The sequence below is a fragment of the Passer domesticus genome, chromosome 6 (assembly GCF_036417665.1).
Source record: "Passer domesticus isolate bPasDom1 chromosome 6, bPasDom1.hap1, whole genome shotgun sequence".
Taxonomy (NCBI): domain Eukaryota; kingdom Metazoa; phylum Chordata; class Aves; order Passeriformes; family Passeridae; genus Passer; species Passer domesticus.
Window position 1 is genome coordinate 14,408,347 of NC_087479.1, and position 23,797 is coordinate 14,432,143.

Sequence of the window (23,797 nt, forward strand, 5' to 3'; positions counted from 1 at the left end):
GCTTCCCACTTCACAGAACTCAAGGACTAGAGAAGAGCAAAGTACTGGGCAAGAAGAGGTGCAGGCTGAAGTAGCCATAAATTTCACTTTTGTTCTACATACTTTCAGGACTGGGAGTGGATCTAGAGTGCACTCCACTGATATAATTTGGGAGGTTATGAGTGCAAGGTGGGCAGGAAGGTGAAGGACTGCCTTTCTTGAAACTGGTGTTTGAAGGTAAGATATGGGAGGCAAGTCTATGAGACTGGGCAATGTGTGTGTTTGTGTAGAAGTTTTGGGGAATAGGTGGGTATTTCCTTGTTTGATTTTTTTTCTGCTTATTTTCAAGATATATTTTTCTGATTTTGGATCTGTCATACTAGATAACTTGATAGAAGCATGAGGTGAAACCGCTTTGTAACAAATTTATCAAATAAATCCAAAATTTCCACTTACCCAGGATTGCTCAAGGATGATAATATTTGTAACTATGTTTTAAGAGCCCGCATGTGGGAGTTCTGACTCAGATATGCACTTTCTTGACTTGGGCTTTTATTGCAGTGAGTAATTTAAAAGCTGCTCTTTGTGTCTCTATTTCTGGACTTGCGTTTAAAGTTCTTGTAATTAAGAGCTGAAATCACATGTGCATGTAGTAGAAATTCACATTTGTTTACATACAGAGCTGGAGTTACACAGTGTGTGAAGATTTACTACAAGACATTTCTCTGCTTTCTCTTTTGAAGAGTATAAGGTAAACAAAACACAGTGGGAAAACTGATTTCAGACACTGAACAAAGCATGTTCTTAAGTTCTTTTCTGGTGTTAATTCTCTGTTCAGACACAAAACATAGAATATTTCCTTCTAGAAAGATGGAATCAGTTTGAGTCATTGATGTTGAATTCACTGGGAAGGACAGGAAATGAGTTCATACTGTATTTTACCTGAAAGATAGATACTTGTCTGGCTTTCCAGACATTATAAATATTGATAAAAAGATGCATTTCAAAGTTTTGATTATTTTATTGCTCTCCTCCCTTATGCAACAATTGAACCCCAGCTAATAAGGTCTTTGAAGGTAGGTTCATTAGTTGGTGAAACCTATTCATGAGTGTGTTGTCACAATAGACTACATGCATTACAGCATGACTGTAATTCAAAGAAGTACATAACTGGTGGTTTGACTTGCAGACAGTCTGATAAATATTGTTTGCTATTCCTTAGTTTAGTCTTGCTCTTTAGCTGTTCTCTGATCCATTGTGTAAAAGAAGGATTTTCTGCTGGAAAGTCTAACTAAGACCTATTGGTGTCCTGTTTGTCATAGCACAGTTTGCTCAGCAGTTTGGCCTCCAAGGAATCTGCACCTTGAGTAGCTCACTGAAGAGTGTATTCACTCCAAAACATTTTCACACACTGTCACAGCCATTGCTCCTGTTCCATGGCAGGGCTTGCTCTCCTGGTGTGTGCACATGGGGTGGGAGAGCCTGCAAACAGCACTGGTGGTGCATGATACTGAGCAAAATACTCACAGTGTGGTGTAAATACAAGGAAAAGCCCTGATTTGGAGCCAAGCAGTAAATATATGTCTGTTTAAGTTTGTCCTCCATATTTCAGGCCAGTAAATTTAGTAGAGTAAGCACCTGGATCATAAGTAATTGAGATGAAGCAATCTACAGTAGTAGAACTTGGAAAATAAATTTTCATTTAGGGTGCATTAAGGTGCAATCCAACCTTGAGATAAGATGCTGTCTATAGGGTGGTGGAAGTAAAAATATGACAGCTACATATGGTAGATCATAACCAGAACTCAAGGCTGTTGAAGTTGTCTAGAGTTGAAGGCTGGATGATTGCCATCACCATGCTCGGCTTTGCCTTTGAGTGAAACAGAAAAGTAGTAATGTTCAGTGCTGTGCAGAACCTTACTTTAAGAACTCAGGGTGACCTGACATCCAAATAGCTCATACCCTCAAGAAGCATTTACTTATTTTCTTTTTGAGGTTTTATTTTGGACTGAGAATTGCTTCTAAAGGCTGAAAGGATTGTATTTTATCTCTTATTTTTTGGTATAAACTGCAAGTAAATTGTATATGTCCTAGCACTGCAGTGCAAATGCTTTCAGCTTACTGCCTGGTTTGTGGTTCTTTTATTTGGCTGGTTTGTTGGGGTCTTTTTTTGTGTGTGTGCTTTTAGGTTTTTTTATTTGTTTTGTCATGTTTTTATTTCCTTTCTTTCTTAGTCTTCTAAAGTAAATTGAATAGAAGTGGAGATATTTTTTATTTATGTGTATTTATATGATGGTGCCCTGGTTCAGCTCTGTTTATGCAAAAAAAAAAAAAAAAGACATTTTTTGTTTAACTATTTAACTTAGAATATATAAGTTCTCTGTGTAGCACTAATTCCAAGCAGCATCTGAACATGGTATCTCTGGAGGCAGTGGAAATACTTGACGCTTGCAGGCATAGCAAGAAATTAGTGTTATTATTGCTGACTTGATGAGAAAGGTGGTACATGGACTGGTCACTTTACTAACAGCATGAAATATTGCTACAGGCTCTTCATAATCTTCCTGGACATTCATTACCATTACACACAGATGGTGCAAAGATGCAGGACCTGATTAAAATAAAGGACTATTCTTTTGATTTTAAGTAATTTTTGGGTTTAAGTCATTGCTAATTTAAGTGGCCCTACGAGCCAGGAGCACTGCCTGGTACCCTGACTGGTCACCTTCAGGGGCTGGGGGTTCACATGGGAGGTCCAGAAGGCAGGTGGGAGGGTCCAATTCATCCTCTCCAGGTGTATAACAGAACACTGATATGTTCTGAGGCTCAGAAAACTGATCTGCAATTCAGTCTCTCACTGCTTGCATCTAAACCACCTGGGATTGTTTTCATGGGATATGAAGATGTACTGCAAAATTTCACTTCTGTTATTGAGCACAAGGCTCTGAGAAATATCAAAGTTTAGTTCTTGGCGTGCACTAGAAGAGATTTCAGATTGTCTACCTAGAAACATGAAACCTGCTGCAGACAGAAATAGCAAATGCATTTTACTTCCACTAACTTTTGTCTAAAAACATATATATAATGAACTCTTTCCAAACTTATTCAAAATAAAACCAAATCTCTGCTTATTTCTATTAGAACAAGTTGTTTGCTGGAAGAAAAACTGAAATTCATTTGCCATATAAATAGGAGAAAAAATCACAAGCTTTTCACTTTTCAGCCAATGTGAAAGAGAACACATTTTCCCAATGCTGTTGTACAGCAAAAAGACAGAGTGGTCTGAAAATGCTCTAGAGAACAGGAAAAAAAAGGGATTGGTTTAAATTAATTTCCTTAGTTTTTTTTTTCAATTGTTAATTTCTTTTCTTATTTGTTCCAACCACTGTAATGGGCATATTAGTACTTTGGCAGAGAGCATCAGATTTGATGTATACCAGAGGAGTAATGGCAAATTAATCCCTAAGGTGTAATGCAACAGTTCCTGATGGTGGAAGGCAAATCAACTCTCACCTTTGGTAATGGGGAGAAGTGTGGTTTTACAGGATGCAGCCTGTTTTTTCCTGACTTCTTGCATAGAGCAACAAATGAGGAAACTGCCCTTGGTGGGGTAGTGGTGATAGAGCATATCTTCAATGTGCAGGGAGGAAGGTGGAATCATTCCTTCCCATTTGAACCCTGAACAGGGAACATAGTTCTTATGAAAAAAAAAAAATTGACAAGCCTTGCTGAAAGCTCTGTTTAGAAAAGGTCCACTGTGCAGCAAAGGATATTGCAGACAAAATGGATCTTGCAAACAAAAATTTCTTGAGCAAATAGTTGCATGCTGTAAACTTACCCATGGAAAGATTTTGACTAAGAAATTATCTTCTCTCTTGAAGACTGTAGCAAACTGAGAAAACAAAAATTGTGCCAAGTCCTCATGTTTTGGAAAAATCATGCATTTACATTTAGCCTATCTCCTGTATTGGTACCTGGGGTGTTAATCCCAGTCAAGTCTCTGCTCACTGTGAAAACATAAAACTGCTCGGGTTGTAAACGTGATCCTACAGCCACCACAGAAAAGAAGGTTGGGCTTGGAAGGCTTCCTGTGTTCATGTGCTATTTCTGAATGTACACAGGCACATCCATGTAGTGTAAAGCAACTCAAGGGTTGTGCAAAATTTTTGGCATTTTAGTAATCCCTGCTTTTAAAAGATTGATCTTATTTTAGCGAGAATGGGTTAACCTCTGCCTCACAGTTCTGTAAGTTTCTAAAAGCTTCTTGTACCCATTTGGACAACCACAGGACACTTGTGGTTAGTGAGCAAAACAAATAAGTGCTCTGACTATAACAAATTTCAGAACAAGAGATAAATTAGCAGACTGATTTTTCAGCTATTTTAACACTGTCTGAAGAAGGTGCATAAATAAATAACAGCTGAATATACCTACTTTAACAAATTAAAATTGTCTGTGATATTTTCCAAGTGCCACTTAATAGAACTCAGGAAATTAATAGCAGTAGTAAAAATAAAACTCTGTTCAGGAAGCATCTGGAAAGTCACCTATTGTTGTTCATGAGCCCCCTTTACTTTTCTGACACAAGGAGTTAATCAGAGTCAAGAGTGTTACTTGTGCACTTAAATCAGGGGCATGGTCAATTCCAAATTAGTGCAGACACAACCTTCTCCTCTGCTGTGCATGTCTGAGGTTGACTGGTTCCATCATTGCATTTCTGATCCTGTTACCACATGTAAATACTAAAATATGGGTAACTGATCAAATCTTCTAGAGGATAGAAGGCTGTGCTTTTATGTTGCTGGATGGAAATGGGCTTGGGCTGCTTGGTTTCTGTTTTTCCCTCTCTACCATCCTTGCCTTGGGCTGAGCTAGGTGACCCAAAAGCCCATAAGAGAAAAAGAAGTGAGATGCACAAGGTCTGTGAATGGGGCTTGGAGAATCTTGCTCTGGTTGAAGCTGCCCCTGATCCTTGCAGTGGGGTTGGATCAGCTGTCCTTTAAAATTCCCTTCTGACCCAAATTGTCCCTTGGTTCTACGAAAAGCTAAGAAATTTTTATCTCCAGTACAAGCCACTGTGAGTTAATCAAGTGCTAAAGCAAAGCACAGATACTCAGGAGAAAATTGTTCAGATTTCTGTGAAAATAAAGGAACTGGGAACCCAAATAGAACTGGGCTTTAGCTGACATAATCTAAGTTACTGATGGTCTTATACTAATTTCTTCTCATAATCAGAATTTTTATGAGGAGGACCATATCTGTCTGGCTGTTGTGTCTGATGAGCTTGTTTTAGGAAAACTATTACATGATGGAACTACTAGTGACTGAGCAAAAGGTCTTAGGAGGAATTTAGATTCCTGTATTACCTTTGTTTTGCTTCTCATTCCCTCCACATGTTTATTTATGGAACAGTTGAATCTGGGTAACACATGAAGTGATGGAAGGGCTGGAGATGCTTTGCTGTTCTGAAAGAAAATTTAATTTCTTCAGGCACAGAATCTCTCTTGAGAGGCCTGAAATTATACTGAATGGCTTTAACATCTTATTCTCCCCTTCTTTATGGCTTAGGTTGGATTTTTTTTTGTTGCCAGTTTTCTTCAAGTAGAATGTGATAAATAGAAAATAATTCCTGTTTTGTTAATAGGAACTGCAGAGTGCAGAGTTAAATGGAAATATACTCATGCTTCTCCATTAATTTAATCTACTTTCATTAACTGTAGGTTAGGTCTGCCTATTATTTTCTAATTCACGGGGTTTTATTTTTAGCATCCTTCTCTTCCTGTCTCTGGGGCCCAGATCAGATAGATAAAATCAGATTTTTTTTTTCTTATTTAATAAGCATTTCCTGTAAAACGGTAAGTCTTGAGTGATTGTACCAAACAATTGGGAGAAATTGGAAAGGGAGGATGTAACAGAGCAGGCTTAGGGTGTGTGCAGCACAGTCACCAAATGCAGGGATATTCTCTTTATCCCAACACTTGGGAGCTGCATCTGGAGTGTTGGTTTGATTCCTGTGCTATTCCGAAGACGTTCACACACTTGAGGGAGCTTAATGGAGGGCCAGTAAGATGCTTAGGGGGCTGGAGCACAAGATGATGATGATAAATTAAAAAAGTAAGCTGGACAAAGCCCTGAGCAATGTGATAGAGTAAGATGATCCCTAGACATGAGTTTGAAGATGATTTATTATATAATTCTATGATTGATGCAACACAGATAAACAGGATATTTTTTATATACTTTGTTGTTCAAAATGTTTACAATAAATGGTGAGGTAGAAGAAATAGGATTAAGGTTTTAATAATTTGAAGGAAACTGGGAGAGACTAGCTAAAATGACCTCCAAGATAAAAAATCAGAGCTTTTGGCTTGATGCCTTGTAAAGACAAGACAAAAGCTCTTAGAGAAGAACAGCTGTCCTGAGAACATACTTTAGGATGTTTCATGGGGGGGTTTGATAGGTGGAGATAAGTGAGTATCCTGCTCTGTAGAAAAGGAGCCTTAGAAATTACAAAGAAATTAATTGAAATGTTAAAATTTTTGGATGTCATATTATGTCTTCTGATGTCCAAATACAAACATGTTATCCAATAATTAGCTATTCACCCTTTTAATTTTATGTACATCTATGCACATATACATGCAAATGCATGTACAAATATACCTCAAATATATAAATTCATACATATATATATGTGTGTGTGTGTGTATAACTAGTATTTCTGGCATACTGCTAATGTTTAATGTGGTGCAATGTTGAATGGGCCTTTTCTAGGTGTGTATTTTACTTTATTCCCCAGTTTGGCTTGCATTTATGCAAACTAGTCCATGAAGAAATTGTGATGAACTACCAGGCCACTTTTAATTATCATCAGACACCTTTTTAACTAGCAGGGTAACTCGGTGCAGAAAGCAATATCTGGCAGTGATGCCAAGTGCCATAACTCTCAGCATAAACCTGGGAATGCTAATGATCCCATTGGTCTGGTTCAATAAATCATTGATTGGAAGCAGCTTGAAGTTTGGATTCCAACTTCTGTTTCCCAAGTCATATCTGCTGAGATGAAGCAACCACTGGAACAGTCTGTTCCCCTACATCCTGGAAATGGTCCAGTTCATCTTCAAATTCCAGTGCCCAGCTCTGATCTAAACAAATACTTCAATTTTCCTTAAAAAAGCCTGATCTATGACTTGCTCATCTTCTTGTCAGGATTTTCTTGTCAAATAATGGATCATGGCAAAGTTAAGCCTTATTACACATTCTAGACATTGTGTTCCTTTCTTTTTGTCCTTGTTTTGGCACAAAATTGGGGTATTTCTAAACGTTGGAAATCCCTTCATGTCTCAGTTTTATTATGAGGTCTAAGAATTAATGAGTAAGGCTGATCTTGGGGCAGCATCAGCATATGTTTCACCCACAAGCTATCTGCAAGTTCAGAGGGGTGCTTTTTTTTGTTTATTTCTTTCTCACCAGACCTTTCTTATACTGAAAACAGTGTAGCTGTTGGAAGGCATCAAATAGCATCAAAAACCCCCGAAATATAAACCAAAAAAACCACAATTGGATTTCTAAAATTTCAAGCCCTATCCAGGCAGTAGCTCAAACACAAGTCAGTGGAGTGATGATGACTTGCTGTGCATCCCTTCCCTCTGGGCAGGCCCAGGGGCTGGCACTGGGGCACAGGCAGCAGAAATCTGAGCTGGTTTCCAGCACAGCACCCCCTGCCCCCATACCTGTGTGCTCAGACTGCCAGACCTCCAGGAGTGCACACACATGTGCTTAACAGGGATTTGTAAGATGAAATTGAGAGTTATCCTAGCACAGAGGAGCTTGTGTGGAGTTGGCCCATCTGTGGGGAGAGTCTACTGAGTACCAGGGTGAGAGCCCCAGTTTCTATAAAGTTTTACCAAATGGCTATACCAAAAGCATAAATTTGTGGTTCAGATGGAAATCTTGATGTGGGATTTCTTCAGGCTGCTTAAAAGGGCTTGATGAGATGCTTATGTCTGGTTTTGGAGATGTGTTCCCAAGGGAATGAAAAAATGGAATATGAAAAATGCCCTTCAGCCATACAGATTGTAGAATTCTGGGAGGTGTTGTGCTCAGTGTTTGGACAAGGCACTTTTATTCAAAAACATTTAAATTTATGGATGTGCTATTCCCACAGGGAAAAATGCTGATGAGACGGGAGGATTAGAAGACTTGGAGTGCCAAGAGAAATCTATGGAAAGGGAAGCTATGACAAAGTGAAGGCAGTGCACAGAAAGTAGCCAAGTGTCCACTTGTCAGAGCTTTTCCTAATCACATACATCTTCTTGCTAGCATCAGGGATTGGCAGCTGCCTAACCTGCAGTCTTTATATTAAAATATAATGTTTATCCACATGCTTCTCAGGACTGAAACAGCAACATCTGGGAATTTTTAACCCCCACATTGCACACAGCTGGGTGCTGGGAAAGGACTGCTCTGGGATCTCTGGTCTTCTCACGGGTGACTTGTGCAGCCTCAGGGCAGGAGCTACTTTTGCTGCTTGTGACTAAGCAAAGTTTGGATTAGTGAGGGGTCTGCTCTGTGCCAGGTTTCCAGCTGATAACTGGGTCAGCTGTGGACAGCATCAGATTATTAAACTTCTGAGAAAAGAATGGGGGTTTCATAGGAATAGATCAGACACATCTCCTACTGATGATAATATCTGCCTTTGGTAGTCTTCCAGCTTACTGGGATATTTGAGCTTGAAATGACACAAACAGAATTCTTCAGGCCAGAAAGTCCTGAAGAGGGTGAAGTGACAAGTGAGTTACAAGACAAAACACTTTTTTTCCCACTGAAGGTGAGCTGGAGTAGCTCTGGCCCTGGGTGTGCTCTGCAGGCACCTGTTGAATACAGGGCAATTGACTCCCAGGGCTCAACTTCCCAAGAAATGGGCACCAGGCAGTGTGCTGTGGTTGCTGAAAAGAAAATCAGAATCCCTGTGGGCTGTCATACCCTGTTTGTAATTTCTTCTTTTCTATCTGCATGGAAAAATGAAAAAATGGTTTGTAAATATGCTGAAGGTCTGGGGCTGGGGAAAGAGTTTGTCCCTACTGGTGGCTGCATGGCAAGGTCTTAACAACAGGCATTGAAAACAGTTCCTGGTGCGTGATAGCAAAGAAGGGGCTGAGGTTTGCTGCTCAGTGTTTAAGTCAATGAATTTTCAGTCTGTTGGCTATTCCCTGTCTGCATCTGTCATTCCTGATGAGTGGTCTCTTTCCTGTAGAGAGCTTGTCTGCCTTTCCCTGTTTTTATGGCTCCCACTGCCCTTGTAGTAAAATAGGACAGGCTTCTGTACTGCAGGGGAAAAATAGTGATTGCAGCAAGTGAGGAATAAGCAGCAGCCATGGCCAAATGCTTCTTCTTGCCGAAATGTGAATATCCAGACAAAAACATTCTCAGTAAGCAGAAAGGAAAAAAGCTTCACAGCCACAAGGATCAGAATATAGAAACTGTGAGACTGGATGGGGTTGGCAGTTCTCTTATTGTCTTGGTGGGCTTTGAGGGAGTGCTTTTAAAATATGCATAAAAGGAATTAGTAGAGTGTACAAATTATAACAAATTATATCTAAAATTTAATTTGTATGCAGTCTCTCACCTTTCACTCCAGGGAGCTCTGCAAATAAATTTTCATTTAATCTCTTCATTTATGTGTGAGGTGGTTAAGCGGTGTCTCTGTCTCACACATGAATAAATTATGATGCTTCAGGGTCCTGTTTCCCTGCAAACTCTGGCACCCTTGGATGCCAACAGCCCAGGTGGCTGTGACTCTGAGGCTGGGAAGAGAGTGCAGCTTCTGTGAATTGCAGAGAAGCCAGAAAGAATGGGGTAATTGAGGGAAGTTGAAAGAGATCCAACAGTAATGTTACAGCTGGGTTTTGGTATTTTTTATTTAATCCTCCTAGGTTTTACTGTTTTGTTTTGTTTTGTTTTAAAGCAGACATTTACATTTTCAGTATGGAAGCTGAATTCCCCCTCTTCTTACAGTGTTGTTTTTTGCAGCAAGACTAGAAATCATGCCCCAGTTCTGGAACTTTCAGAGATTTGGCTACAGTTTTCTAGTAACACCATTCTTCATCTCCACAGCAAACACAGGATGTGTGTAACAGGCATTGCTGACCAGGTTCTGCCATTGGGTGAATATTCTCCCACTATTATTATTTGTCTCAGAGCCCCAGACCCCAGGGCTGTCTCAGCAGGGTAGGCAGGACTGAATGTCACTACACCAAAACTATGGTCAGGACAGAAGAGGGTGGCAGCTGCTGATTTTTACAGGAGCAGCTGGGTCTACTAGCAGTATCCTTCTTCCTATGCTTCTGGATCTTTGAGCTGCTGAAGGCACATCCAGCCTTTTTGCAATTCAGCTGGGGGCAAATGCACATCAGCAGCATTGCTGCTCCACTGCCTGAGGTAACTGCTGACTTTGCCTGTGTCCAGAGCTGGCCTTGCTCTGATCAGGGTGAATAAGAAGGGATGATGCAGACCAGTTTCTCCTTCAATAGCGTGTGCTGTGAGGATGTTTTATCTTAGGGCTAGAAACAAGGCTGCAAACTTCAGCTGGAGTGTGGCTGTGTATTTGTGAGTTCAGATGAGGGCTGTCTGTGTCCCTATGAGGGGTGTATAAGCATTTCATTTTCCTTCTTTTTGTTGTACTTGAGTTTTTCCATAGCAGAAATGATGCTGAGAAGGAGGTGAGGACTGAGCTAGCAGTACAGCAGACTTACAGTGTGACTGCAAGCCTGGGAGAAACATCACAAACATCAGCAGCACCAGAGAAAAATATAGAGCAACTGGTAAACTCAATTTCCACAATGTGTTAGATTCTTCAGCCCTTTCTATACCATGTAGTGATTCTCCTTTACATTGAAGAACAAGTGGTAAGGAGCAAATTGATAAAGCTTTAGTATTGTTGCTTGATTATTACTCCCAAAGACTCTGTGTCTTGGCACATCATAGTTCAAGATGATAAAGGAACAAACCACATTGTAATTAAATTGGCTTCAATTTACTATTTACAGTAAAGAATACATCCAGCTTCTTTCTCTGCTTTTGCATGGATCTGATGGATGAATGTACTTTGCATGCATGGAACTGATGAGGCTTTCCCCTCTTACTGTGGTAAAACTATTGGCAGAGACTGACAATCCCTATGCTTAATTTCACTTATTTATTTATTTATTTATTAAAGTTAATTTCTTTGAGGTTTTTTTTGTGGGGTTTTTTTTGTTTGTTTGTTTGTTTCAAATTGGGGTTTCCCATTAGAAGGTCTGGCACCTGCTGGCATGGTACCATGCAGTTCCCACACCTGACTGCTACTCTGCCTCTGTACATCACAGCACTGTGGCTTCCCAGAGGTCAATGGAGACCATTAACCCTGAAGGCTTACAGTCCAGTAAAATCAAACATGTTTCATGCCAGCCTTTTACTCTAAGTACCTAATTTTTCAGTGCTCCCTCATTACTGGAAAAAATTGGAATAGAATTAAAAAATATCTTTACAGTTTTACCATATGGTAACTTTCAGAAAGATGGGAATGATTTGAAATGAAAATACAAAGTAGGCAGTAAGTGTAAATGGGATGGAAGAGATACTGAATATTCTTAAAAATATATTTTATTCACAAATTTTGGTCAAACTTTCATGGAAAATCCCACTGTAGTTTGTCAACTGCTCTTAGCAAAAGAGAAGGCACCATGTGGGAAGCCACATGAAGGATTCACTGATGGTTCCACTGATGGTGGTTTGTTGTAAGAGGTTTGCCTGCACTGCTGCATCTTGCTGAGAAAATAACTCATTTAGCACTAAAGACAGTTAAAAGTAATCACCAGATTAGCAAGGGGGGAGTGATGCCATATGCCAGTAACAAACTGATCCATGCTGATGAAATTTAAAGGTTAAGCACAGGTTTTTATTTAATAACACATGACCATAGTAAATCATATCTGAAAGTGCATCTAGAATGCTCTGACAAAAGGCTTAACATTATCTAGTATCTTTTCCATATTTGCAAGTAGATTTTAAAAGCAGTGCATAAAAAATTGTCTCAGTATTAATGGGGAAATAAATTAAAGAAACTAAATTACAATTATGAATTTTGCTATGAAGCTGTCCTCTGCTTTCCCTCAAGATACTGAAATCAGAAATGCTCCTTCTTATGGCGCACATCTCCAAAGCCCCACTGGCCACAGCATAAAGTTTTGCTGCTGGGCTTTTTGCTTTATGGGGGGGACCATGGACTTGATCAAACTCCTAAGTTTCCATGCCTACATCTGCACCTCCAGCACAACTGCACAGACATTTAAACCTGGACATTTTTAGTAGTGTATCGTAAGACTCACAAAATATATAAAAATATTTTGTAGCTAATAAGGGTGAGGGCAAAACTTCCAGCAAAATTCCCATTGTTGTCTGTGGTGCTGTTATGGAAGTGTTCTGACCTCAGAGGAAATAGCATTAGGTGTATTTGTTTCCAAAGCAGAAACAACCCCAGCCTGTTTTCTGTGTGCTTTACAATGCCTGAAGCCCACAACAGTGTGAGTGATAAGCAGCTGCAATCAGCACCAGTCACTTCAGCAAAGAAATCTCAATTAGTCTGATAATAGATTTTTATTCTAATCTCTTGCCAAATGAGCATGAACTCTAAGTACTCAAGGAGTTTTTACTGAATGTCAGCTGAGTAAAGGCAGGATGACACCTTGGGAACTTCAGTCCTCAATGGTTGGTGGCGTGATACTTCTGGAGGGACAAGAAGGCTGAGAGGTAGTGAAGCAGAAGGGCTGATGTGAAGATGGTGTTGCCCTTGACAGGATTGTTTGTCAGCATTTGCCTGCACAGCCCACTGGGAAGGAAAGGGATGGAAAGGAGGATAGGAACAGAGAGACTCAGTCATAGCCAGAATTACCAACCAGCTTAACTGTGTCTTCTGTGGTGTTGCTTGATGCTTAGTGCAAGAATTAACGGGCAGAACTCACGCACAAAATCTCATCATGCAAAGAGGCTGCTTCCCTTCCTTTTCCTGCCACTCTTGATTTTCTTCTCTGTACCCCGCTCCTTTCCTAACCTGTTCACATCCCATGTCCTCTAGCTCTGTTCTCCCTCCCTCATCCTATCTACTGTGATTCTTCTGTTGAAACTCCACCAGTCCTCCAGCTCCCACTCTTCTACCTTTTGGTTCTTCTTCCATACTCATCCTCTCACACACTGTTCCTCTGTAGGAGCCTGTCCTCACCTGTCCTGTTTGACATCTGAAATAGCTCAAAGGGGTCTGCAGCTGGGGGGAAAGGGAAGGATGTCTTCCAGCAAGGGCAAAGAAAAGGAAAATTAAGAGTGTTTAATACCCAGCATTTCAAAAAATGAAGCCAAGTCACAAGGCCTCTCCAATTCCCTGCCTTCTTCTGCCAGTATGTAACTCTGGGAGCTGGCTAGGAAAGCTGCAGCAATGAGGATCTTCAGGAGCAGTTTAACATGGGTGAGAGCCTGGCCCTGTGCTCGGGATCCCTGTGATCAGAATCTCTCCCTCTGCCTCCAGGGCATCGCTGCCCTGCTGGCTGCAGGGGTGAGGAAGGGAGGATGTAGTGGATCAGACAGTCTGAGTACTCAAACATCCTCCCTGTGCCTTTGTTCATGTGTATGCTGTCCTGAGGTGTTTTAGGAGGAGGGAGATCAGCCAAGCACTGGTACAGGACTGAGCATAACCCTGGACTTCCAGTTCCCTGACCTGCCCCAGGCTGCAACAACGTTTTGTGTCTGAGATAAGAAAAGTGCTGAAGCTTTCAAACCCACTGGCATATTAGGACTTGAGGGTATTTTCCATTAAGGTTTTGTGTGTTGGCTTTTAAGTCACAGTTGCTTTTTCAGTGAATAATGGAAGCCTATACCCTTCCCCATACTTTAATGCTATACAGAAAATAAAACTCATTCAAGAACCATAACTCTTAATAAGCAGATCTGTCTGGTGGGGAAGGCTCATAAAAGATTTTGAGAAAATACACAGTTCTAAATCAAGCTTATTTTTCAGAATGGCATTTAAGTGATGGCTAATAACCCCATGAAAAGATTTTTTTGTAGCACTCTGTCAATATTAAATATTTATGGCTAATAGATGTGAAAGGTGTGTGAAGGGAAAAAAAAAAGCAAGAGAGAGTATGTGTGTCGATGTGGAGGAGAAAAATAGGTTTTTGTTTGTTGTTCATCTCTCATATAATTTTAATCTTATGTTACACACAAAGTACAAAGGAGAACTCTCTCTGGTGAAGGAGAGTGCTGGGAATGGGACAAGGGAAGAAGAGCTGTCCACAGCTCTGCTTGCCCAGTGACATGAAGCTGGTAGGTGATGACTCTGAGGGGTGGGGGCTGTCCTGCCTTCTCAGGATCCAAAGGTCACTGAGCCTGAATGGCAGTCTGCTCTTATTTTGTGTGTGTCCTCTATAATCCTACCATGACATTTAGTTTCCATTTGAGGAGGGAAAGAAATATTAAAGAAAAATATTTTAGTCCTAAAAGTTTAAAAAACCAAAGGGGTTTCCCTCCTAATTGATCTGTTTGTATTTTCTCATAGAACCTGAAGAACAGGGAACAGTTGGCAGTTTTGGTCACATGTAAAATTTTTGATTTCTCTCCAAACTGGGATGACTGGTGTCTAACTGGTTTCATACCTTGTTATGAAGTATGACCTGGATTTCAGGATTCTATTTTTGGATTGCTAAGGAGAGCACTTCCATGTGACATTTCAGTCCTGGAAAATCAGTTTTGGCACAGCAGTTCTCCTTGCTGTGTTCACAGTGGTGTTTGCTGGCTTTTCTGCAGTAAGGGGGGACAGCAAGAGAAAAAAATCCTCTGTGTGACTCGTGAAGAAGCTAAGGATTACTGGTGGTCTTTAAAATTTTTTCTGTTTATTATAAATAAATGTCAGGCTGCATTTTCATGTGCATGCCTTGTTCATTTTGTTTCAAGTTAAATGAAAGAATATTTATGTTGTCGTTTTTGTTGCAAAATGGGAATGCTCAAAGGAATAGGTTCCAAATTAATTACATGAGAAATCTGCCCAGTCCTCCATTTGTAAATATGTGTGCAAAGTATTTCTGACACTGAAAGTTAAACTAAATGGTCAGTTGATTTTATTGACATGGATTTTTTCTTTTTTTCTGGGTTCATTCAAGTGCTTCAGGGTATACAGGACACCAGGCAGGATATCCAGCTGCATGAAGGTACATCCACATTTAATAATAAATTTTCATTTCCACTTTTGAAATTCGGAACACTGCCAGGTTTTATCTGGAGTGAGGTTTTGTAATATAAAAATGGTTCTTGAAAGTCCTCTCTAAGGGAGAAGTTTTTAAAGGATCAACAAGTTGAAATAGCTTCAGTGAAGAACCTGAGAAGTGAAAATCAATGAGATGTGCTTTAAGGTCCAACACAAATCATCCTATGATTCTATCATTCTGTCTGATCTAGAGCAGTCATTTTAATGCCAAAATATTCATACTTTGTGTGTAATTAATGGTGTCAGAAAATAGTTGGAGTAGCGACAGCTGGGAAGTCAACATTGTAAAGAGTTGCAATTTGTGTCTCACTGCCTCTCACTACTTCCTGGAGAAAAAAATTTTTTTTCCGTTTTTCTCCAAATATTTTGTTTCCTTGCTGGTTTAAATTAAAATGGATCCCATCTTCAGGTTTTGTTTGATTTGTCTTTTCCAAACTGCCAAAGAATTTTGCTCAAAAGCTGTTCTAGTGCTCCTGATGAGAAAAAATTATCTCAACTGATAAATGTTAAAGACTATGAAATGGATAATTTATAAAATTTATTTATTTTTTTAACATTTAGTGTCAGGTGATGAAGGTGATAAACAGGTGATGAAGACAAGATGAATATAAGAACTGTCTCATCCAGATTGGTGTAGCCCTTGTTACTTATGCTAACTCCAAAACTAGCTCTGATTATCCATTGTGCTTTCTATTTAACTAAACCCTATAGAACACCTCCCCACTGACTGACTCATTATTTCCCCCAGCTCAGTATCAATTAGCAAACATGCACTCTTTATGACCAAGATTTTTCAGGCAACATTTTCCCAAGTGAACTAGGAGAATGTTTCTAAAATGATTTATTGTCAGATTTAAATTTAATTGCTAAAGATTACTTTGTGCGTTGCACTTGGGAGTTGGTCTGCAGGGCATAGTTACTCATACCAACAAAAGTTAAATCAGAAACATTCTTTACCCATTAGGTGTATTTTCAGTGCTTGTAGCTTTGTTAGCTTCTAAACCCACAGATTGTACTTGTTGCTGCATTGTGGTTTCCATCAGTTCAGTATTGTAATAATAGAATTTCTACATTCCAAGGCTTGAATTTGTGATACTTGGTTTAATTTCAGATAATGTAGTCCAAATCTTGGCACCAGCCATGGAGAATTGGTCATACTATCTTGTTTAAATTTGCCCTCAGATTTTGGTGAGATTATTTCTGTCTTACTTGCCACTTCCTCTACAAGCTTTAATACATGTATGGATTAATTAATTAACCCATGTACTTTGGGTGAGTATTTTCAAGCAAATATGGTATAAACCTAGGGAAAAATTGGATTATCTGGAGAGTTCCATGTTCTAAAAGGAATGTGCAAGGCTTGCAAATGTCTTTCAGTTTTCTGACGTTTGACCCTGACAATGTACATCATCTGCTGTTGGTAGCAAATTGCGTCTGGAGCTTTCCTCAATGCTCTCCATATTCCTTGAATGTATAGTAAAAACATACAGTAAAACAGCAGTATGTTCCTTCTGTGTCTTCCATGGCAAACCAGTGCAAAAGCAGAGAGTGAAGTCTTATGAATTGATATGATAGTTTTGGCTCACTCTATAGTGTTACCTTTTTGTTGTTGTAGATTATCAGTGAAGTATTTTGTGATGGGTGTGGTATGTTACATCCTGGCTACTTGGTAAAATTTGGGATTTTTACTCCTTTCAGTTGCTTTTCTTTTGAAAATGATTTCTTCTTCTGAGATGACTTTTTCTTGGGCTGTGTCACGGGGGGCTGAGCCTCAGTGTGCTATAACTGAGCTCTGCTCTTTGCTGTGGATGCAGCTGTATCCATTTTACAGCAGAACGATCTCAGTAATTATTTTTAAAAGAAAGCAACAACAGTACATGGAAGGGTAGAGTGGTGTTTTGCTGTGCTCAGTCTGAGGCAGCATTCAAAGGCTTCTCTGCTTTGCTCTCACAAGGTGAGCCTCTTGAATTGTGCAGCAGTTTGCTTGAAAAGCCATGCTAAGGATAATCTGCCATAGCACTCCCTTGCATGTGTGTCATGGGAAGGGTAGGTACTGACACTCCTTCTAAAGATCACTTGAACAAATCTCCTCTTCCTTTCCACCATCATAAGCAACAGGAAGTATGGGTTTCCACTGCATAATTTAACTTAAAATCAATTTGCATGTATCAAAGTGGAAGACTGACACAGAATTCCATTGAAATAATTTATCACACTACAAGCAAATAACAGCTAAGAAATAATTAATCTTTTAATATTTCCATCAGAAACATGGAACAGAAATTTAAAGTTGATAATAGTTGATATGCTGCAGCTGAGCCTGAGGACAAGAATATTCCTTCTGCATAGTTGAGCTAATTCTTCTATTTTCAATCTATCCTTTTTCTTAAAATACCGATTTTCAGAAATTTCAATATGAAATAAATGTCATGCACTAATAACTAAGTCTGTTACAACTCTCTTTGAAAGAAGTTGTTTCCGATCTGATACTAGTATTAAATCTGGTGCATTTGGGCTGGACACATGCATGGCTTTTTGTACATGTGGAATGCAAGGTGAAGGACTTTGACATGCAAATTTCAGACTCCTTTGAGAACTGCCTGTACATTTTGCAACACTGAGGTCAACTCCAGTGTAGAACTAGCCAAGGCAATGATTCTCTCTCTGTTGGGATCTGACCAATATTCGTTTAATCATCTGAATGGGAAAATGTCTTGAAGAGACCGTAAATGATCTTCAAACTAAAAACTTAAAGCAAAGCTTTATTTATCACACTTCCTATAAAACTATTTCTGCTCCCCCAAATAGCACTTTGTGTGGCTCTGCTCTGTGTCAGTGTCACAGCTGCACTCAGCAGCACTATAAATCACACAGTGTAAATCAAATTACACTTCAAATCTGGAAGTTCAGAAAAGTTCAAATGATTTTTAACTAGGGGATTTGCACCACTGATTTGAGTTCATGAACTTTTGTCTCTTACTTACTCATCTCTTTTTTGAAGGAAAATCTGATTAAGAGCAAACTGTAAAAGCTTTGCAGCTAAAAGGAAATGTGTGTTATATCCACAACCGTGTGCCTCATACAGAAAAAAAAAGCTGGTTGGTGTGTGTGTGCTAATCCCTCTTACTGTGACATTGCTTCATAGAAGCAGAAGAGCATGTTAGACTGATTATTTCTCTTGATTCCACTTTAGCTGAATAAATTAAGTTCTTATTGAAAAAACACTTTTACCACTATAGCTGCATCTCCATGTGTGCCTTTGCTGATCATGAAAATCACCTTTCTACAGAACTGTTCCTGTCTTAAAGATATCCTTAAGTAAGGATAATCAAAATAGAAATATGTCTTTTATTTTGCCAAGTATTCTCCCCCCTCCCCAACTAGGATTTCTGATTTGACTTTCCTGCTTAAAAAAAAAAAAAAAATTAAAAAAAGAGATAATTTTGCCTTCCTTTTGTCGTTGTGTTTGTTTGCCCAGCAGGCTGAGGTGTACTTTTATTTGTGTTAAGTACACAAGTAGTGCCTGTGCACATGTCATATACATATTGCTACCCTCCTTTGAAGAGTCACAGCTCTTGATGGCAGAGGGATGAATGCCTCTGACTGCAGGCCCCTTCACATGTCCTGGAAGTTCAGAGCATTGCCTCAGTGTTGCTGCTTGCTGAGATTCTGCATCAACCTTATCTATCTCCCACCCTGACAAAATGAGAAATCCAGGGAAATGGTGCTCCCAACTACAGCACCACTTTGCACCAAGCTAGGGGGTGCCCTGCTCAGGAGAGAAGAAAATGTCTACAAAATACAGAAAGTTTCTGGTTATTTACCATTCCCCTTTCCAAGTGTTATCTTCTCCCTGCTCCCTTACCCAGTTTGTTTTACTGATCCATGCTCCTACACTTACGGTTTCCATCCAAGCAGAATACTTTTCCCTAGGGCTGTTGGAACGAAATAAAGATTTAGTTGCAGCTTAATCTTGTTTTATTTCAGATAGGGCTGGTCATAAGGGAAGATTTGATATTCTGCAATTGTAACTTTCTAACTCCTCTGTCATGGTGCTGAAAAATGGAGATGGTTCTTGGCCAACTCCTGCACACGTGAGTTTTTCAAAATACTTTGATATCCTCCCATGTAAGCTGCTCTGCATCTGTGAGAAAGGGATGGAGCTGGTGTATCTCATAAGCACTGGGGAGCAGCCAGAGCAGGGTGCACACAGGAGCAGGAAAAGTGGTGTGCAGCTTCAAATCAAAAGTCAGTCTAGGCCTTTATTCTGTCCACAGCACTGGCTGATGGTCTGAACTTACAGAATAAAATAAGAACAGACAATGTGTGGAAAGTTCTTCTCAACTTGAGCAGTTTTAGGATTTCTTAAACTGATCTCTGTATCTCTATAACCTTACTAAATATCTCTAAATAAATCTGTGCCCATGAAGGTATCTGCTATAGGTACTGGTGGAAAGTAACTATACCTAAGTCAGGTAAATTTTTTTTGCTTCAATCTGTTTCTAAGAATTGTTCTGGGTTGGTTTTTTTTTTTAATTTCTAATTCCAGCAATCAATATTTAGACCATACACTTAAAAAATACTATATGGTTTATTGTCTTTGTGGACAAATCTAAAAAAATTCCATCCAAACTTTATCCTTTATTACTTATTTTCACACAATGTGGACATTCTGTGCTGAGCGTTTTCACACTGAGAGGCATCTGCCTGGGCTAAGGATAAAGCACCCTGCAGTCATGGTTCTCAGGGTCTGAGATCCCTGCTCAGGTCAGTTGTCCTGCACTACATTATGGTGCATTTTGGAAAGCAAAAGACCATTTCTGCAGTGTGCATATTCAGACTGGGAAAAGAAACCTGTAACAGAGGAGGAGAACAGGAGGGATAAGAACCACAGCCCACACAGGGTTACTGAGGACATTCAGAGGGACAGAGCTTCAGGACTGCTGTAATGGAAAGCATTCCTGAGTAATTAGAAGCCTCAAATTTGTTTTAAATTACAAAAGGCTTATGTGAAAGTAAGCAGCAAGCAAGAAGCTGCTAGGAGGAGTGTCTATCTAAACATCCGTGTTTAAATTTCCATTTCAAATGAGAACAAGAAGCCGTGTCTGTGTTCGTCTGGATCCAAGATGTTTTTTTTTTCTCCCCTGTTTTGCAGAAGTTACCGCATAACTGGCTCTAAAGAAGGGTCTTGTCATGAAACCTCATGAGCTGATCCCAGAGCAGACTCCTAGCTAGATTGTGTCCAAATGGGCCACCAAATCTTCATCTGAGGCTTCTCCTTTTGCCTTAATTGCTACAGAACCAGGGGTGTAAAGCTGTGTGTGCAGAACTGACTCTGACACCACAAGGCAGGTGTGCTCCCACTGGATGTTGGGATCAGCCCAGGAAGGGCTGCAGTTTCCATCCCACTCTTCAGGAAGCAACGTGGCTTCCATCTGGTCCTCTCCAAAGGACAGTGGGTGGGAAAGCACATATCCCCACCATGATCTGTCAGGTTTCTTTGGCAATAATAATTGGATTTAACAAATGTGCTGCTATACTGGATTGAGGGATATTATAGATTAGTTTCCTAAGGGTGTTTCTGGAATTATGTGGCTTATGCCTGACATCATTCCTGCAATGTGCAGCACAGATGTGACTGCAGGGTCTGGATGTATCACGGCAGCTTCTTTTAGAGGGACTGCTGGGATGAATTAACTTCTAGTACTGTTTGACAGTCCTTTAGTATGTATAAACTGTGCTAGGATTAGTTTCTGACATGTAAAAATACCCAGTAGTCTGGCCATTCTCACTAAATCTGGACAAAGAACTCTGCCTAGGAATTTTCCCCAGGAAATTAAGAGAGTAACCAGCCCACTGTCCTGCCTCCTCTTGCTTAGAAAACTAAATTTAATTTTTCATAGACTCCAGTCAAGAAAAGTACTCCTCAGGGCAGCTTTTCTATACAAGTAAGTAGAGATAGGTGTGCCTCACAAAAACCTCTCTCATGTGTGACAGGTTTTTAGCCTAAAACGGTGGTTCATTTCTGCTTCTATATACAAAGTTCTAAATAAAACTCAGAAATACCATAATTTTTGTTTTTGCAGCAATTGCTGGCACATGCATTTATATTTACACAGGTATTCATGCAGGATTCTTGTTAGAAAAGGCCCTTGCATACTTTTACCAAGTGCTCCGAGACAAGTGCCCTGATTTTTACAACTGCTTAGCTCACGAGATGCAGAGACCTTTCAAATATTTAGATGAAAACACTTCTGTTGGATTGCTGAGAGCTTTGAACACATGGCTGGAAATGCCCAGATGTGATCCAAGCTCTCTTCAGTATCATACGTACTATTAAATGCCATGGGGGCATCTTTCTGCTAGTTTGGCCTTGCTGAATTAGGAGAGACAGGGTCCTGACTCCTCTTGAGAGCCACTGTCATTTCATACCTGTTTAGAAAACACTGGCAATGCAGGGAACTTTTTTTTTTTTTTCCAGCCTCACTGAATTCAAAACAACTACTGTGAATCACCACAACTCCCTGTTTCTGGGGGTTCATACTGGGATCAGTAAACAGGATAGAGTTTATTAATTACCATGGAAAAGCAGCAGGGGAAGAAATCCAGTTGGACTAGCCAGCCTTCACTACATCCAAGTGAGTATAAACAACATTCAGAGATGAGAGAGACAAATGCAACGCCGTTGTTTATGGTAGATTAAAAGCATGGGATAAATTCCAAGCAGTGCTGAAAACACCCTTTGGCAGGAAGGGTGTTTCACTGCATGGTGAACCAAGGCATGGACATCTGTGAGAAAGGCATGTGCTTCCCCTCGCCTTGCCCAGGACCCGGGGAGCCTTGAGGTGTTTATAGCAACTACAAGTGAGTGGACAGAACTTGTTTCCCAAAGTGGCTTGGGATTTAAATGAGTTCTAATATTTCACCAGCTCATATTTTGATGTATTATTTCACCAGCTCATATTTTTAAGTATTCTAAGTGTTATTAATCACTAAATTGAAGAGTCAAGTTTTTTTTATCATGATGCAGTCCAGACCTCTCTGTGCTGCCAGGAAACAGGGGTACTTGGTTAAATTGCAGCACACAGGGAGCAGAGGAAACAACTGACCCCACCTCTGCTTTCCCCAGGCTCTGGCATGGCCCCAGGGCCTTCCTCTGGGGAAGGAGATATTGTAACAGGAGAGGGGTGTTTGTCACTCTCTCTGGCAGCACAGGGCTGTGACCTAAGGCAGGTGAGGTGATTTGTGTGAGTGTGGCAGGGCAGACACAGCAGTGTGACCATCTGCCAGTGATAATATGCAGCAGCAGGTTGGACACAGGAGCCAAGGACCAGGGAGATGATGATGGCCTTCTCCTCACCCCCACAGGGAGGTGAGCTGAAGGTCATCCTTTACGTGTGAAATAAAAGCACTGCAAACCCAACTTCCTGCCCACAATATTTGAAGTAAGTGAATAGCACTGCAAGTGAAGTGACATTCTTTTTCATAAATTTGTCTAAGTATAATTTGCAAAGGAAGACCCAAACAGCTGGTAATTTATTTTTCATTTTCATGATGTACTTATGTTGTGGAGGCTCAGTGATGTCTGAAACTTGCACAAAGCAGGCACAAATGTGTACTGTTGGTGCTCACTGATTATTTTAGCTCACAGAGCAGAAGGGCTGACCATCCCTTTTCAGTGTAGTCCAGTACATCTGCTCCTGGCTGAGATATGGGTGGCAGTGTGGCTGGGCAGTCCTGTCCCACTTACCCCTCCACGGAGCTCCGGCTCAGTGAAGAATTTCCCTGCTAGAGGACACCTTGTGGATAATATGCAGTTGTGGTATTCAGCTCCTTTGCTTCTTCCTCATCCAGGATTAGCATGGAGGACCAGACCAGGTTACGCTGCAGCATGTGGCCCATTGTGAGCAATTCTGTCTGCAGGTTTTGTCCCCAGCTGTAAGGTATGTAAGGCTAACTGGTACTCCAGCCAAATCTCTTCTTTTGACAAGCATTTTATTAGGGAGATAAATAATTACTCAACAAAATTAAATGGCTTTTATTAGCATCAGAATTTGCATTGGTAACAATGAAGAAGCCTCAGTATGCACTAGAATTTTGTAGCCAGATTTTTATCTCTGGGCTCAGAGTTTTAGGGACCCATACATGTCTAAACTCTGCTCCTAATAAATATTTTCATCTCAGCTTTCACAAATGAACTTGTTCCTACATGGAAAGGCCTAGAAACTTCTCCAAAACACGTGGGGACCTAAGTAGTCTTTTGGGCAGTTCCATCCATATAATTAGGCATGCTCAAAATTCCTTGGGCTGAAGACTTTCCCAGAACAGCCATTTCATCTATGCTAACAAAATGTTCTTTTCATTTGGAGAGACCCATTCAACATGGTCAAAGTTTCACTGTATAAGCATGGGGAACTTAAGCAGAGACTTTCTGGGGAATTTGGTGACAAAACAAAGCCTTTTAACAAAATTATAGAATTCTTTAAAAATAAGCTAAAAATAAGTATTTAAAATGAAAGTGACAGG

At 40.1% G+C, this 23,797-nt stretch overlaps 1 long non-coding RNA gene across 1 annotated transcript; it reads left to right on the forward strand.

The window, feature by feature from the left end:
• Positions 1 to 23,214, forward strand: LOC135302678 (uncharacterized). Its single transcript, XR_010364245.1, has 3 exons — positions 1 to 216; positions 21,753 to 21,909; positions 23,126 to 23,214. It is a non-coding gene; the product is annotated as an uncharacterized LOC135302678 (long non-coding RNA).
• The last annotated feature ends 583 nt before the right edge of the window (positions 23,215 to 23,797 follow it).